The sequence below is a fragment of the Pongo pygmaeus genome, chromosome 7 (genome assembly GCF_028885625.2).
Source record: "Pongo pygmaeus isolate AG05252 chromosome 7, NHGRI_mPonPyg2-v2.0_pri, whole genome shotgun sequence".
NCBI classification, from domain to species: Eukaryota; Metazoa; Chordata; class Mammalia; order Primates; family Hominidae; genus Pongo; species Pongo pygmaeus.
In genome coordinates this window covers 93,611,806-93,626,727 of record NC_072380.2, presented here as the reverse complement: position 1 = coordinate 93,626,727, position 14,922 = coordinate 93,611,806, and positions in this window count along the sequence as shown.

Below are 14,922 nucleotides of genomic sequence, written 5' to 3'. Positions count from 1 at the left end.
ACAGTTAATACCTCCATGCAGTGGGTCCCAAAACTAGTAAAATTATTGGGAACTTTTGCTTAGGGAATGAAAGGATCAAAATGCTGGGAACTTAGAAATGGTTGTTTTTGAGATGACATGTAAACCGTTGAGAGAGAAGCCTTTTCATGCAGCAGAAGGAAACATTTAAAAAGCAGAGAAAGAGGGTGCCTTCTACCAGTGAGCAGGAGTTAGGGGAGGGTTAGGAGACGGGGCAGAGAGAACAAACAGCACATTACCAACGTGTACCCCCTCATGCTTCACTGTTGAGCATTCTCTGTCCCAACATTTCTTTGTGTGTGTGGTTTTTTTTTTTTTGTTGTTGTTGTTTTTCTGTATCACCCTTCATGGAGTAATGTGGTTCCTCAACTTGAACATAAACCAAGTAGGGAGGAAAAGGAGCAGTAAAAGACCCACCCTTGTAGCTGTTCAAAGTGCTCCCATATTCCAGAGTTAAGGAATGACATTTTCTGAATGTATAATCTTTTTTTTTTTTTTTTTTTTTGAGACAGAGTCTTATGCTGTCTCCCAGGCTGGAGCGCAATGGCATGATCTCGGCTCACTGCAAACTCCACCTGCCAGGTTCAAGCAATTCTCGCACCTCAGCCTCCCAAGTAGCTGGGATTACAGGGGTGTACCACCACACCCGGGTAATTTTTTTACAGATGAGGTTTCACCATGTTGGCCAGGCTAGTCTCAAACTCATCACTCATCAGGTGATCCACCTACATTGGCCTCCCAAAGTGCTGGGATTACAGACATGAGCCACCGCTGCCTGGTCTGAATGTATAATCTTTTGAGATTATGTCCATTTAACTGGTTTCCAGGAGGGAAATCGCTTCAGTAGTTTCAGTTCAGAGGTAAGCATAAAAGTAACTCAAATATTTGGAGTCCGGTTTTTTTCCTTTTTTCTTTTTTCTGAAATAAAGTCATCATATAAAGACAATAAAAAAATCTATTGGAAAATTGGTGATACTCTAAGTATCTAACACCTCCTATCTAATAACTTGAAAGTGCTTCCTTTCGAATATCATAACATAAATGTATAACATTTTTCGGTTAGCCTAATAGAATACAGAGGCATTTCCAATTTAAAATGTAAGGTTGACGATTCGCAAGAAATACTCATTAAGTCTCACACTATCTCTTGTTTTCAGTATGATGAAACTTTCCTCTTTGGACTTGCATAAGATCACCAAGGGACCCTTGAGTAGAGGAAGAAAATGTGGTTTTAGTTTATGAACACTTAAACATATAATGCCCTCCCTAATCAGTGTAGCTGTGGTGTTCCCCCCACACCCTCTCCACATGTAAGTTATTTGGCAAACTCCCTGCTAATTGAATTGATAGCTAAATAAGATTCAGACCTTGAAATCTAGAAAAGCCAGACACTATTTTAGCATACACTGCACAGGACTAAAAATATCTCAAGCCGTTATATTTGCATGACCATGAAACTGAATAAAGGAAGATCAAGATCTAGATATATGAGCATGTTTAAATATTATCCTTTAAGTTATTTGCTTAGTTTCTAAGGCATGTTAATCTCCCTCTGTTTTATCTGTAGTTGTGGGAGGTCTAAATGCAGAGCCAACAGGGAGCGCTTTGTGAAGCTCAGCTCTGTGGTGTCAGCAATGAGGGAGTGTTCGTGGGCCTCCTGGCCCTGACTTGGTAGGCAGAGCTGGAGTGCAGTCAGAACTGGTTTCTTTTGCATCAGGCCATTTCTCAGCCTCGCTATTGGCCTACAGAATAACTTTCTGCTGGGGTGAGACAAGCCTATGTCTTGTTGGCTGGGCAGTACCTGGTGTGGAGAATCTTCCATTCACCATCCAACTTGGTCATCATCACACCACTTTTACTATCTGACACGGCAGGCAGGCAGCTGTGAACACCTCAGCAGATTCCTGGAAGAAACAAGTAAGATTATAGGATTGCAAAGGATTTGGCTTTATAGCTCTCAAGTCTATCCAAAACCTGCTAAAGGCCATAGTATTTGCAAACATTCAGGGAAAAAGAGAGAAAAAGACCAAATTACCTTCCCTTTAGAAGAGGAGGGAAAACATTTGCTCAGTTGCAAAGATAATTAAGAAGTAGCCAAAACTCTTGGGAGCTGACGCTTTTTGACATAGAGAGTTTCCAAAAACAAAGTGTTACTGATGGCAAGATTAATTACTTCTTGCATCCCTGTGCATAGCTGATGTGGAGTATTTCCAGGGTAAGGCCTGAGGCACTCAGAAGCTAAAGCTCGCCAAAGGATAATTTAATATATCCCGCCTCTCCTATCCTGATTCTCTCCAGACATTGAAAAGAAAAAAAACGCAGGTTTTTTTCATCCATTACCAGCTGCAGAAGATGCATGTTTGTTATTTGAGGCAGCTGTGTCTTCCCCCTTTGAATCAATGGAAATCTAATGCCATGCAGTGCATGCCAGGTGGAGAAAAATTCATCTCTTGGCATGAATGTCTTGCATCACATAACCCAAAAGAGTGAGTGCTGACCTGGGTCCAAGGAAAAAGTAATCCTTCTTCTAGTCAAGTGAGGATACCCATAGAGTCTTTCGCCAACATAATACTTCAACTCTCCCCCAAGTCCTGAGTGCCCTGGCTCTCTCTCTAGCCAGCTTTTAGTGGTCAGCTTCCACCTGTCTGTTTCTGGGAGGAGTCCTGTGTGTGCTGGGAACGTTCACCGGTCACCTGGTACAGCCCTTCCTCCTTCCTTCTTCCCCTGCCTCCTCCTCCACTCTTCCTCCCACGGACGGCTCCAGAACTGCAGAACAGTTGATCACAATATTGCTGTTACCACACAGCAAATATTTCAGATAGTTTTTAGTTAGGAATAAAAAAGATCCTGGTTTGTGAGGAGTCAAAAGGCAAATTTTTGCATCATCTCGAATTATGGAAACTATTTCCATAATGTCACCAAAGTGGCAACACCCAGACTCTAGAATCAGCCTGAGTCCAAATTTTCCCCTCATTGTAAGATACCTTGAGAAATTCATGGAACCTTCCATAGCCTCAGCTTCCTCGTGAGTAAAATAAGACTCATTCAGAAATTCAATGAGATAATCCATATAAAGAACTTATTATGTTCCTGGCACATAATAATTGTTTAATAAATATTGTGTTTTTATTAAATTATAATATTTTCTAATTCTAATAATACCTCTTTACCAGTGATATCATACTTAAAGGGTATAAAAATTATTAACAAAAGCAAAATCCTCAATAAGGTTTGGAAAATTAAGACTGAAATGAAAGAAATTAAACCTCTAAATAAAATAAGTGTGTTGAATAACATGTCACAGTCAACACTTTCCTAGAAAAATATACTTTGTAGTAAACATGAAACTAGGAACTTAGCAGAGTTAATAAAGGTCAGACTTCAGGACATAATATCTGCAGCCTTGGCATAGTCATTTGAGCATCATAAACTCACTGACCTTCTCACAAACTAAATTGCTCCTACATATGATGCAGTGTTGAACATGCCTATTGGTCCCCAGACAAAGGGAAACTAAAAAGCATGACTCTTGACCAATAAGAAGCATCCTCCCTTTTATAATTTGAATTGTGTCCTCCAAATGGATATGTTTAAAGCCTAAGCCTCAGTACCTTAGAATGTGATCTTACCTGCTAATAGGGTCTTTAAAGGTAATCAAATTAAAATGAGGTCATTAGGATTGGGCCTTAATCCAGTATGACTGGTGTACTTATACAAAAGGGAAACCTGGACACAGAGACACAGGCAGGGAGGACATCATGTGAGCATGAAAGCAGAGATTGGGGTGATGCACCTACAGGCCAAGGAACACCAAAGATTGCCAGCAAACCACCAGAAGCCAGTAGAGAGGCATGGAGCAGACTCTCCCTCAGAGCCCTCAGAAGGCGCCAGTCCTGCTGACACCGTGATCTTGGAATTCAGCCTCCAGAATTGCAAGACAATAAAGATCTTTTTAAGCCAATCAATGTATGGCCCTTTGTTATGGCAGCCCTAGTAACTAATGCGCTCCCTTAAAATCTACTTGTTTTTCTAACTATTCCAGCTGCTACACTGGGCCGCAGCCTCCACTTCTCTTCTTGCTATTGTGTTGGTAATTGCTATTTTATGTCCTCTTAGATGCCCTTTAGCTTTTCTGTTGTTATTGTTCCATTTTTTTCACGCTGTTGAGTCTTTAGAATAATTGGCCTGTCTTATTTTGCATCTTACTAGTTAAGGTTGAGAATCAACTCAGTCTGGAAACCAAGTGTTGGGCCTGGTTTAAAGTAACATAGCTCCATGCGACCACAAGGGCTGCAAAGGCACCAGGAACTAACAGATTGGTTCAACCCTGAATGTCTTCAGAATCTCAGACTTTTACATTTATCATGATTCCAGCTGCTAACCTGATCACCTATTTGGCTTTTTCTCCAGTGTGTAGACTAGTATTAGAGAAGAGGTTTGCCATGTTTTTCAGCTCTCTGGCAACTCTCCAACAACTCACTACAATGAGCACCCTAATTTTCCTTTGAGGGAAGTCCTTCACTATAACATCCCTTTTGAGATGTTCTCTAATCCTGACTGCCTCCTCCCAGGAATGAAGGGACCTAAATCTTACCTGGCCTTTTAGCATAGCCAGGGAGTAGCACAAAAGGAAAACTCAGCCCGTCAGGACTCCTTCCTGGAAATTTGAATCCTGAGCAAAGAAAACATATTTTTTGGATTTCAGACTCATCCCAGCAACTCCACAAAGACCAGATGGCTTCTGCATCATCATTTCTGATGCCAAGCCTCTGCAGCTGCCTGGTAACTGCCACTTTTCCAAGACATGTGCTTCAGCCTCTTGTTAATACTTGAGCCCCTGATATGCTTCCAGCATATTCCGACTTCCCTCCCTGCTGCCCCGTTTCCTCTCTCCCATCCTCCCTCTTTCTTTCTGTTTCTCTTATTTTTCTTTCTTTTTTTCATTCTTTCCTTGTTTATTTCTTGATTTCTCTCTCTCTCTTTCTTTCTCTCTCTCTCTTTCTTTACTTGTCTTAGGTTGACCCAAGTTGGTCTCTATAGCTTGCAACCAAGTAATCTGACAGATTCAAGGGCTACTGAAGATAGAATGCTGGACTAGGGCAGAGCTTCACCTCCTATGAGCAATGGAGTATTAGGAAAATCTCTTGGCCACTTTCAGTTTGTTTGCTCATGCAGAATATGAGACTGATAACTGCCTTCTTTACCTCTGAGACTTGTTGTGCGACCAGTGAAAAAGCTCTTTGTTACTGTTAAGCATGATGCAAATGCAATGGGATAATGATGATACTGAAGATAGTGATGATAGGCCATTTGAGTCTCATAAGAATAATACGCAGGGAAAAGATATAGAGGTGAAATGGAAGTTAGAACACTTAGCTTTTTAAAATTACACAATAGAAGTTGGGTGTGGTGGCTCACACCTATAATCCTAACACTTTGGGAGGTGAAAGAGGGCAGATCTCTTGACCCCAGGAGTTTGAGACCAGCCTGAACAACATGGTGAAAGCCTGCCTGCCTCTACTAAAAAAATACAAAAAATTAGCCAGCTAGCATGTGCCTGTAATCCCAGCTTAGTTTGAGACCAGCCTGAACAACATGGTGAAACCCTGCCTGCCTCTACTAAAAAAATACAAAAAATTAGCCAGCCAGCATGTGCCTATAATTCCAGCTACCCAGGATGCTGAGGTGGGAGAATTACCTGAACCCAGGAAGTCAAGGCTGCAGTGAGCCATGATCGCACTACTGCACTCCAGCCTGGGCAATGGAAGTGAGACCCTGTCTCCAAAAAAAAAAAAAAAAAAAAACATAATTTATTTCCTCCCGAGTATCGGAATCAAATAATTGAAAAATATATGTTAACACACAAAGAAAGAGAAGAATTCCTCAAAAGTTGTATTCAGTATTATATAAATAACACCCCTCTTGGTTTACTTGTTTTGTAAATGTGGATTTCTTCATTTCCTGTTTTCTTAAAGAAAATTCTATCTGTATGTGTTACAACTAAACTTGTGAGCCTACTCATACCAGATTGTACAATAATACCCCCAAAATATAATGTCTGTAACATCTTTTGTTCATACCTTACTGTTTTTAGCTATTTTTTTCCAATAAACATTTTTATTGAATTATACACTCAGAAAAGTATACAAATCATAAAAGTACATTTCATTGGATTATCACAAAGGGAATACATCCATATAAATATCAACTAAGTCAAGAAATTAAACATTGCTAGGAAACACCTGACTGGGTGTGGTGGCTCATGCCTGTAATCCCAGCACTTTAGTAGGCAGAGGTAGGCAGATTGCTTGAGCCCAGGAGTTCAAGACCAGCCTGGGCAACATGGCAAAACCCCATCTCTACAAAAATTAGCTGGGCTTGGTGGCACTCACCTGTAGTTCCAGCTATTCAGGAAGCTGAGGTGGGAGAATTGTCTGGGCCTAGGCAGTCAAGACTGCAGTGATCTGTGACTGTGCCACTGCAATGCAGCCTTGGCGAAAGAGTGAGACCCTGTCTCAAAACAAAAAATAATAAACAAAATACCACAAAACCAGGAAACACCAGAAAACAACGTCATGTCTCTTTCAAGCCATATCCCCTCCATCCTCAAAAAATATTAACTGCCCTGAATTTTAACACCACAGAATAATTTTTTTGGTTTTTGAATTTTATATAAATGAAATTATAAACCATATAATATTCTGCATATGAGTTGTATGACTCAACATTATGTTCCCGAGATTCATCCAGATTGTTGAGTATAGAGGTGTCATCCTCGTTGTGCGTTATTCCATTGTATAAATACACCACAATTTGTTTATTCATTCAATTCTTTACAGTTTGAAATGTTTCCAGTTAGAGGCCATTACAAATGATATTGCCCTGAACATTCTTGAATGTCTTTCAGCATGCATATAAATTTATGTTGGATATTTGCCTAGGAATGTAACTGCTGGGTCATAGAGTATAAACATGTTCAAATTTTATAGGTGCAGAACAGTTTACCCAAAGAGACTGTGAATCACAAATAGTGGTCTGCATCCTTGTCAACACTTGGCATTATCAGTTATTTTAAATTCTTGCTATTCTGATGGGATTTACTGTTGTCTCTTTATAGGTGCAATTTGCATTCCCTTGATTCTAGTCACACACACAAAAATAAAAATCATACCATTGTTCATTATTTAGACTCAAGAATCTATAGAGATGAACTGTACCAAAAGAAGCTCAAAACATTTCAACACTCTGCTCAAAATGAAAACATACATTTGAGTCTTCATGTGCATAGGAGACTAAGTGTGTAACTGAGGAGTTCTTCAAATAGCTCCTATATAGCATTTAATGTTTGTGAAAGGATATATTATAAAAAATAAAAATATGCTCATTTGAAGCTTACATATGTACTTAAAATTCAGGAGTAACCACAACAACAATTGTTTAGAATCCAGACCAATGAAAGATCTTTTTCACAGGGAAGGATATTTTGTCACTAACATGGTTGAAATTGCCTGCATGTGGCAATAATCAAAAGCAGACCATCTAGCCTACTTTATTATTGTTTTTAAATGCTCTACAGAAAAAAAAAAAAACACCATTTGGCTGCGTATACCCAGAATAGATCACTCTCACTGCCCTATCTTTGGTTGCCACTAACGGGATTTTATGCCTATTTAGGGATGATAATATGTTAAAAGTTTAAGGTTTGCCATTGTTTTATCTTTGTGTTAACGTAGACTGATTAGTATTAATTGTTTCTATTACTATTAATATTTACTAAACCAAGCATTAGGTTGCAAATCATATGTTCTCTGTGTTTTCTTTGTGTTAGTTCATCTTTCCATAAAATGTATTTGCTAAAGTTGAGCCATAGTTTATTCAGCTCTGTATTTCTTCTGTTGTAATACTCAACACTGTTCTAATTGTTCAGCATCTGTTTTGTTCACTTTTGTAACCTCAGTGCTTAACACAATGACTGGCACATGATAAGTGCTCAGCAAATATTTGATGAATGCATGGTTTCCTAAGGTAAGGGAGTGAGGCCCTTGTTTTACTTTGTTTTCATATTCTCCCACTGAATGATTGTGCTCTCTTAGAAGAATATGATTATGGTAAATGAAAAGAACTCTATTAAAAGCTTGACTCTCATGTATCTACAGCCAACTGATCTTTGACAAAGTTGACAAAAACATACACTGGGGAAAGGACATCTTTTTCAATAAATGGTGCTGGGAAAATTGGATTGCCATATGCCAAAGAATAAAACTGGACCCCTATCTCTCATCATATACAAAAATCATCTCAAGTTGGATGAAAGACTTGAATGTAAAACCTGAAACTATAAAAATACTAAAAGAAAATGTAGGGAAATTTCTTCTGGATGTTGTTCTAGGAAATAATTCATGACTAAAACCTCTAAAGCACAAGCAACAAAAACAAAAATAACAAATGGGGCTTAATTAAACTAAAAAGCCTCTGTACAGTAAAAGAAATAATCAAGAGAATGAACAGACAACCTACAGAATAGAAGAAAGTATTTGCAAAGTATGCAACCAACAGGGGACTAACATCCAGAATTTACAAGGAACTCAGATAACTCAGCAACAACAACAAAAACAATAACGCCATTAAAAAGTGGGCAAGGGATGTGAACAGACATTTATCAAAAGAAGACATACAAATGGCTAGCACACATATGAAAAAATGTTGGAAATCACAAATCATCAGAGAAATTCAAATTAAAACCACAATGAGATATCATCTTATACCAGTCAGAATGGCTATTACTAAAAAGTCATAAGACAACAGATGTTGGCATGGATATGGAGAACAGGGAATGCTGATATACGGTTAGTGGGAATGTAAACTAGTACAACCCCTAGAGAAAACAGTATGGAGATTTCTCAAAGAACTAAAAATGGAACTACTATTTGACTCAGCAATCCCACTATTGGGTATCTACCCAAAGGAAAACAAATTATTATATCAAAAAGATACCTGCGCTCATATGTTTATCACAGCACTATCCACGATAGCAAAGATGTGAGATCAACCTAAATGTCCATCAGTGGATGACTGAATAAGGAAAATGTGGTATATGTACACAGTGGAATACTATTCAGCCATTAAAAAGAATGAAATCATGTCTTTTTCAGCAACATGGATGGAACTGGAGGCCATTACTTTAAATGAAACAACTCAGAAACAGAAAGTCAAATACCACATATTCTCACTTTTAAGTGGGAGCTAAATAATGTGTACACATGGACAGAGTGTAGAATGACAAACACTGGATCCTCAGAAGGGTAGGAGGGTGAAAGAAGGGTGAGTGATAAGAAATTATTTCATGGGTACAACGTACATTATTCCAGTGACAGACACACTAAAAGCCCAGACTTCTCCACTGTACAATCTAGCCATGTAACAAAATTGCAGTCATACCCCTTAAATTTACACAAATCTTAGAAATGCTTGGCTGTGAGAACTCTGTGGAACTAGATGGTCTAAGGGAATTCAGGAGCATCATAGTCTATGGGCAGTGGAGAATGGACATGTCAAGGGACCACCAAGAGACTGGAATTGTACAGTTACCTACAAAAGGCAGAGACAGCAACCAGAGAAAACAGATGGCAAGTGCAATGGACTTGGGGGCAAAAGTGCTGTGTAAATATGGCAATGGTTTTAATCTCCCATCTCTCCACCCCCACTTCCAGGCTAGGATCCCTAGATGACTTGGGCAATAATGATCACATCTCCTGTCTTCTCTTAGAAATATTACCATTAATAATGCTTGAGGTGAGGCCTGAAGGATGAGTAAAAGTTATCTAGGAAGAGAGAGAGTAAACAGTTTTTCAGGGAATGGCCAGCAGTTACAAATACCTAGCAATATCTTGCACCTCACAGGGTGGCTAGAACGGCTAGGGAATGGCTGGTCTACCTCTCTGCTGCTATCATAGTCTCACATCCCTGGGGCTCTTCTAAGTGGCCTACCTCTTCAGCAAGATAGGCTTTTTTTTTTTTTTTTTTTTAGCAGCGGCTGCCTTCCAAAACAGTGATTTGTTAGGTCTTCTCAGGCTAGACCACAATTGGCACAGAGTCACTTCTGCCACATTCTGTTGATTAATGAAAATAACAAGGCTAGCATAGATCCAAGGGGAAGAGAACTGACCTTCACTTCTTGACGAGAGGACCAGCATCTGCCTATAAGTATGAGAGGAATTGAATACGACTTTATGAAACAGTATTGTTTCTTAACACTTGGGGATGGGATCATCCCAGATAAACCACATCTCTTCTCTTTTAAAATTTTATTTGTTTTGAACTAGCTTACTTAAAAAATACATTTATTTTATTAAATGAAGAAGAAAAAACAAAATAAATAAACATAAATAAATAAAAAGAGAAAAATCTGCCAAGGATATCTGCTTTTTAAGTTTCTCCAACTAATTAAAAATACACTTAAGTCTCATCTATTTCATTTGATCCATAAAACAATCAGAAGTTTAAAAATGGGACAAGCATGGTGGCTCACGCCTATAATCCCAGCACTTTGGGAGGTCGAGGTGGGCAGATAATTTGAGGTCAGGAGTTCAAGACCAGCCTGGTCAACATGGTGAAACCCTGTCTCTACTAAAATACAAAAATTAGACAGGCATGGTGGCAGGCGCCTGTAATCTCAGCTACTCAGGAGGCTGAGGCAGAAGAATCGCTTGAACCCAGGAGGAAGAGTTTGAAGTGAGCCAAGATCGCACCATTGCACTCCAGCCTGGGTGACAGTGCAAGACCTCCCTCTCAGAAAAAAAAAAAAAAAAAAGTTAAAAACTATGCCTGTTAGAATATTTATTTCACTAGCAAAATCATTTAGAGGACCAAGTTCTGCTTATACTAACAAAGAAATTTTGTCTAAAATAAAGTCATGATTCATTAGGCGAATCATTTTTATTCAATTTTGTCTTAGACACAGTTCAGCTGTAGAGAACAGAAACCACTCCAGGTACTTAGGAAGGCAGGGATTTAGTACAATGCATTAAGTGAAGACAAACACACTGGAAAAGTTGAGGAACAAGAACAAGGGAAGTAACTTCTCCTTTTCTCTCTTCTTAGGGCATTTAGAAAACTTGTAATTTCTTTGCCTCTTTGAAATGCATTTGACTCTTTTTAAAAGCTAAATAAGCCTCTTGTGAATTTTATAATCCAAGAACAAATCCTCAAGGACCTGGAAATCAACTCTGAAATGTCATCATCAAAGAAGACAGTGCCTCTATCTCCCAGTCTGTAGGAGGGTAGGAGCCTATCTTCAGCTGGCACTTGTCTCCAAGTTGCAAACTGAGATGTCATAAGATGTAAAAAAATTATTTTTCCTTCTGATAAAGGCAATGAGCAAACACAGGTGGCTACTCCAACTGCCAGGTGGATTTATGATCAACTCTGCGTGATAAATGTTGCTGGCAAGTCCTCTTACTTGAGCACAAGTTATTATTTATCTTGAGAACATGTCTAGAATGGATTGTATCTGTTTGGTGATACGAGAGGATGAGATGTCTTTCTGTCTTTGCAATCTCTTTAGCAGGTTTCCTGCAATGCACCCAGCATTCTGGTTTATGCTTATTCAATAATAAAACCGTTTTCTTTCTCTTCCACCTTTGAGGAGAGGTTTTCTGGGTTGGCAGGAGATTTTGTTTTTAATTACATTTTCCAAACACTTGCATATCACTGCCTCTATATCTCTGTCCTCCCTTATTTTTTTCACTAATTCAAGTCTTGCATGAGTGCATCTGATAGGCAAAATCTAAATTACATCCAGAACTCTAATTTGAGGTGGGCCTGGGAAGTGGAGGTTTTCATTTCCCATTCCCTACAATATATGTCTCATCCAAAAGAATGAAATTCTAGATTTCCAGACAAGTAGTGATATAAGGCATTATAAAAATTTTGCAGTCTGCATGAGCTTCAATCTCTCTCTTAAATGCTGGAGGAATGCCAGTATCTGAATTTTTCTAACCAAAAGCTGTAACTAATACCTGCCTCAGCTCGTACCTTAGTAAGTTGCTAGTGATCATTAACTACCAGTTTTGGGCATCTTCCATGTAACAGACCCTGAGCTAATGACTTTATTTTTACTATCATAATAATCTTGCAAGTTGGATATAGTTACGTGGATTTTATTCATGAAGAAATTGAGGTTCACACGGACTACATATCCTGTTCCAAACTATACAGTTAGGAAGTAGAAGATTCAAGATTCAAACGTAGGTGTTTTGACCCATTTCCCCACGTGTTTCATGCTTTTCCCTTCTTACCTCCAAGGTCCTAGACAAGCCTAGTGGGTTTTTTTCTTACTGTTCCACACAGTCTCCTTACTATTAGTAGAGTTAAGGAAATGCTTTCAAAATAAAGAAATGAAGACTTTACTATACGTGGCTTAATTCAGGAATCTGTTTTATAGCCCACCAGCTGACACCCCACCCCTTGTATCCAGCCTGCCCCAAACCATGGCCATGGGAGGGCGACATGGGGAAGCAAAGCAGGATCAAAACCTGGTTCTGGCTTTCATCAGCCAGATGGTGTTGAGAAGGTTACTTGATGCTTCCAAGCCTCAACTTCCAAATTTGTAAAACAGAGATAAAAATAGAGACTACCTCACGGTTTCTGAGGATTAAATGAGGTAACACATCAAAGCAGCTGCCCCATAGAATGCACCAAATACAGGTGAGCACTTGTGATGATTTGATGATGATCAAACTTAACAAAGCCACACATTCTCATTTGAGACAGCTTTAGCTATTGAAAAATTATTTCTTATATAGAGCAGAATTTTGTTTCTAGGACCTTTGGTCGTAAGCATGCCCTCTGAAAGGCAAAAAAGCAATTACTCCATCTTCCATGTGACAATGCTTTGAATATTTGAAGGTGACTACTATGCCTCCAATGTGTCATCCCCTCTCCAGGCTAATACTCTAAAGTCCCTTCTATTGACTGTGATATGCTTGTTAGACCCTGTTGTAGGCCATTCTTGCATCACTCTAAGGGAATACCTGAGACTGGGTAATTTACAGAGAAAAGAGGTTTAATTGGCTCGCAGTTCTGCAGGCTGTACAGGAAGCATGACACCGGCATCTGCTCAGCTGCTGGCAGAAGGCAAAAGGATAGCAGGCATCTCATATGGTGACAGTGGGATCAAGAGGGCAAGGGAGGTGCCACACACTTTAAACAAGCAGATCCTGCAAGAACTCACTCATTATTGTGAGGACAGTGCCAAGCCATTCATGAGAGATCTGCCCCCATGACCCAAACCCCTCCTGGCAGGCCCCACCTCCAACATTGGGGATTACACTTCAAAATGAGATTTGGGGGGCAAATATCCAAACCATATGAGACCCTTAGCTATCTTGTTTGCTTTTCAGACACTCTCTATTTTGTCACTATCCCTCTGAACAATCTGGAGCTCAGAAAGGAACACACTACTCCAGATGTGCTGTGCCAGTGCAGAGAACTGAAAGTCTTCACCTCTCTTATGAAATTCAACTCAGGCTAACATGGGATTTGTTTCAAACAGCCTCATTACACTGTTTACCCACATGAAATTTGTCAGCCACCTCTTCCCTCCCTACACCCACCCCCACCACAACAGTTGTGTCTTTTATGTATAAAGTACTATTTAGCCAGTTTTCCTTAATTCTATATTTAGTGAATTTTTTTTATTTTATTCCTTTTTTTTTTTTTTTTTTTTTTTTTTGAGATGGAGTCTTGCTCTGTCACCCAGGCTGGAGTGCAGTGGCGTGATCTCGGCTCACTGCAACCTCTGCCGCCCAGGTTCAAATGATTCTCCTCTCTCAGCCTCCAGAGTAGCTGGGATTACAGGCAACCACCACCATACCCAGCTAATTTTTTTTGTATTTTTAGTAGAGATGGGGTTTCACCATGTTGGCCAGGCTGGTCTCGAACTCCTGACCTCAGGTGATCTGCCCACCTCGGACTCCCAAAGTGCTGGGATTATAGGCATGAGCCACCGTGCCTGATTTATTGGGTAATATTTTTAAACAAAAATGTTGATATCCACATTTTGTTCCATTTTATTTCACAATAGTTTGGACCATTATCTCAGCCCATCAAGAATTTTAAATCTTGATTTCATTATTTAATATATAAGTAAGCATGGATTAGCTAGGATTAGGGTTGATCCAACACTTAAATACCATGACTTAAACAAAATAGAAATGTATTTCTATCATATGTGAACAAAGACCACAGGAAAGCACTTTAGGACTAGAGTGACGACTGTTATCATCAGGTACACTGGTCACTTTGTGTAGGTTCCATCACCCTAAACACCTCTTCCACCTCGTAGTCCAAGATGAAGGCCTGAGCTCCAGCTATCACATTCGTTTTCCAGCCAACAGGAAGCCAGAAAAAGCCAATAAGGCCATCTGCAGTCCATTTAAGGTGACCCTTCTCAAGACTATGAGTTAGAGCTTAGCCACATGTCCATACCCAGAAGCAAAGGAAGCTGGAAATTGCAATCTCACTTCTAGGCAGCTATGTGTCCTGCTAAAAAGAATAATTCCATTTTTAATTAAGAGGTCAAAACAGGTACTAGGGGACAACTAGCTGTCTCTGCCACACCCTCTCAGATTTGTGTTCTTGGTAAATATGAGAGCCTTCTTCCTATGACTTAATTCACATATTGAAAAAAATCTTGTAAGAGGACCTAAACATGGGCACACTCAACAAGCAAACACTCCTCCTATGTCCAGCATGAAAAGTATTCTAACTATATCATTCATTCAGCAATAATCCCACAAATATAGTAAGTCTGGCAATGGTGGGGATAAAACAGGGTTGTTAATGTCAAAGCTTGCACCATATCCTCCACAAGTGAGCAAACAGGGGACAACAGAGACTATGGTC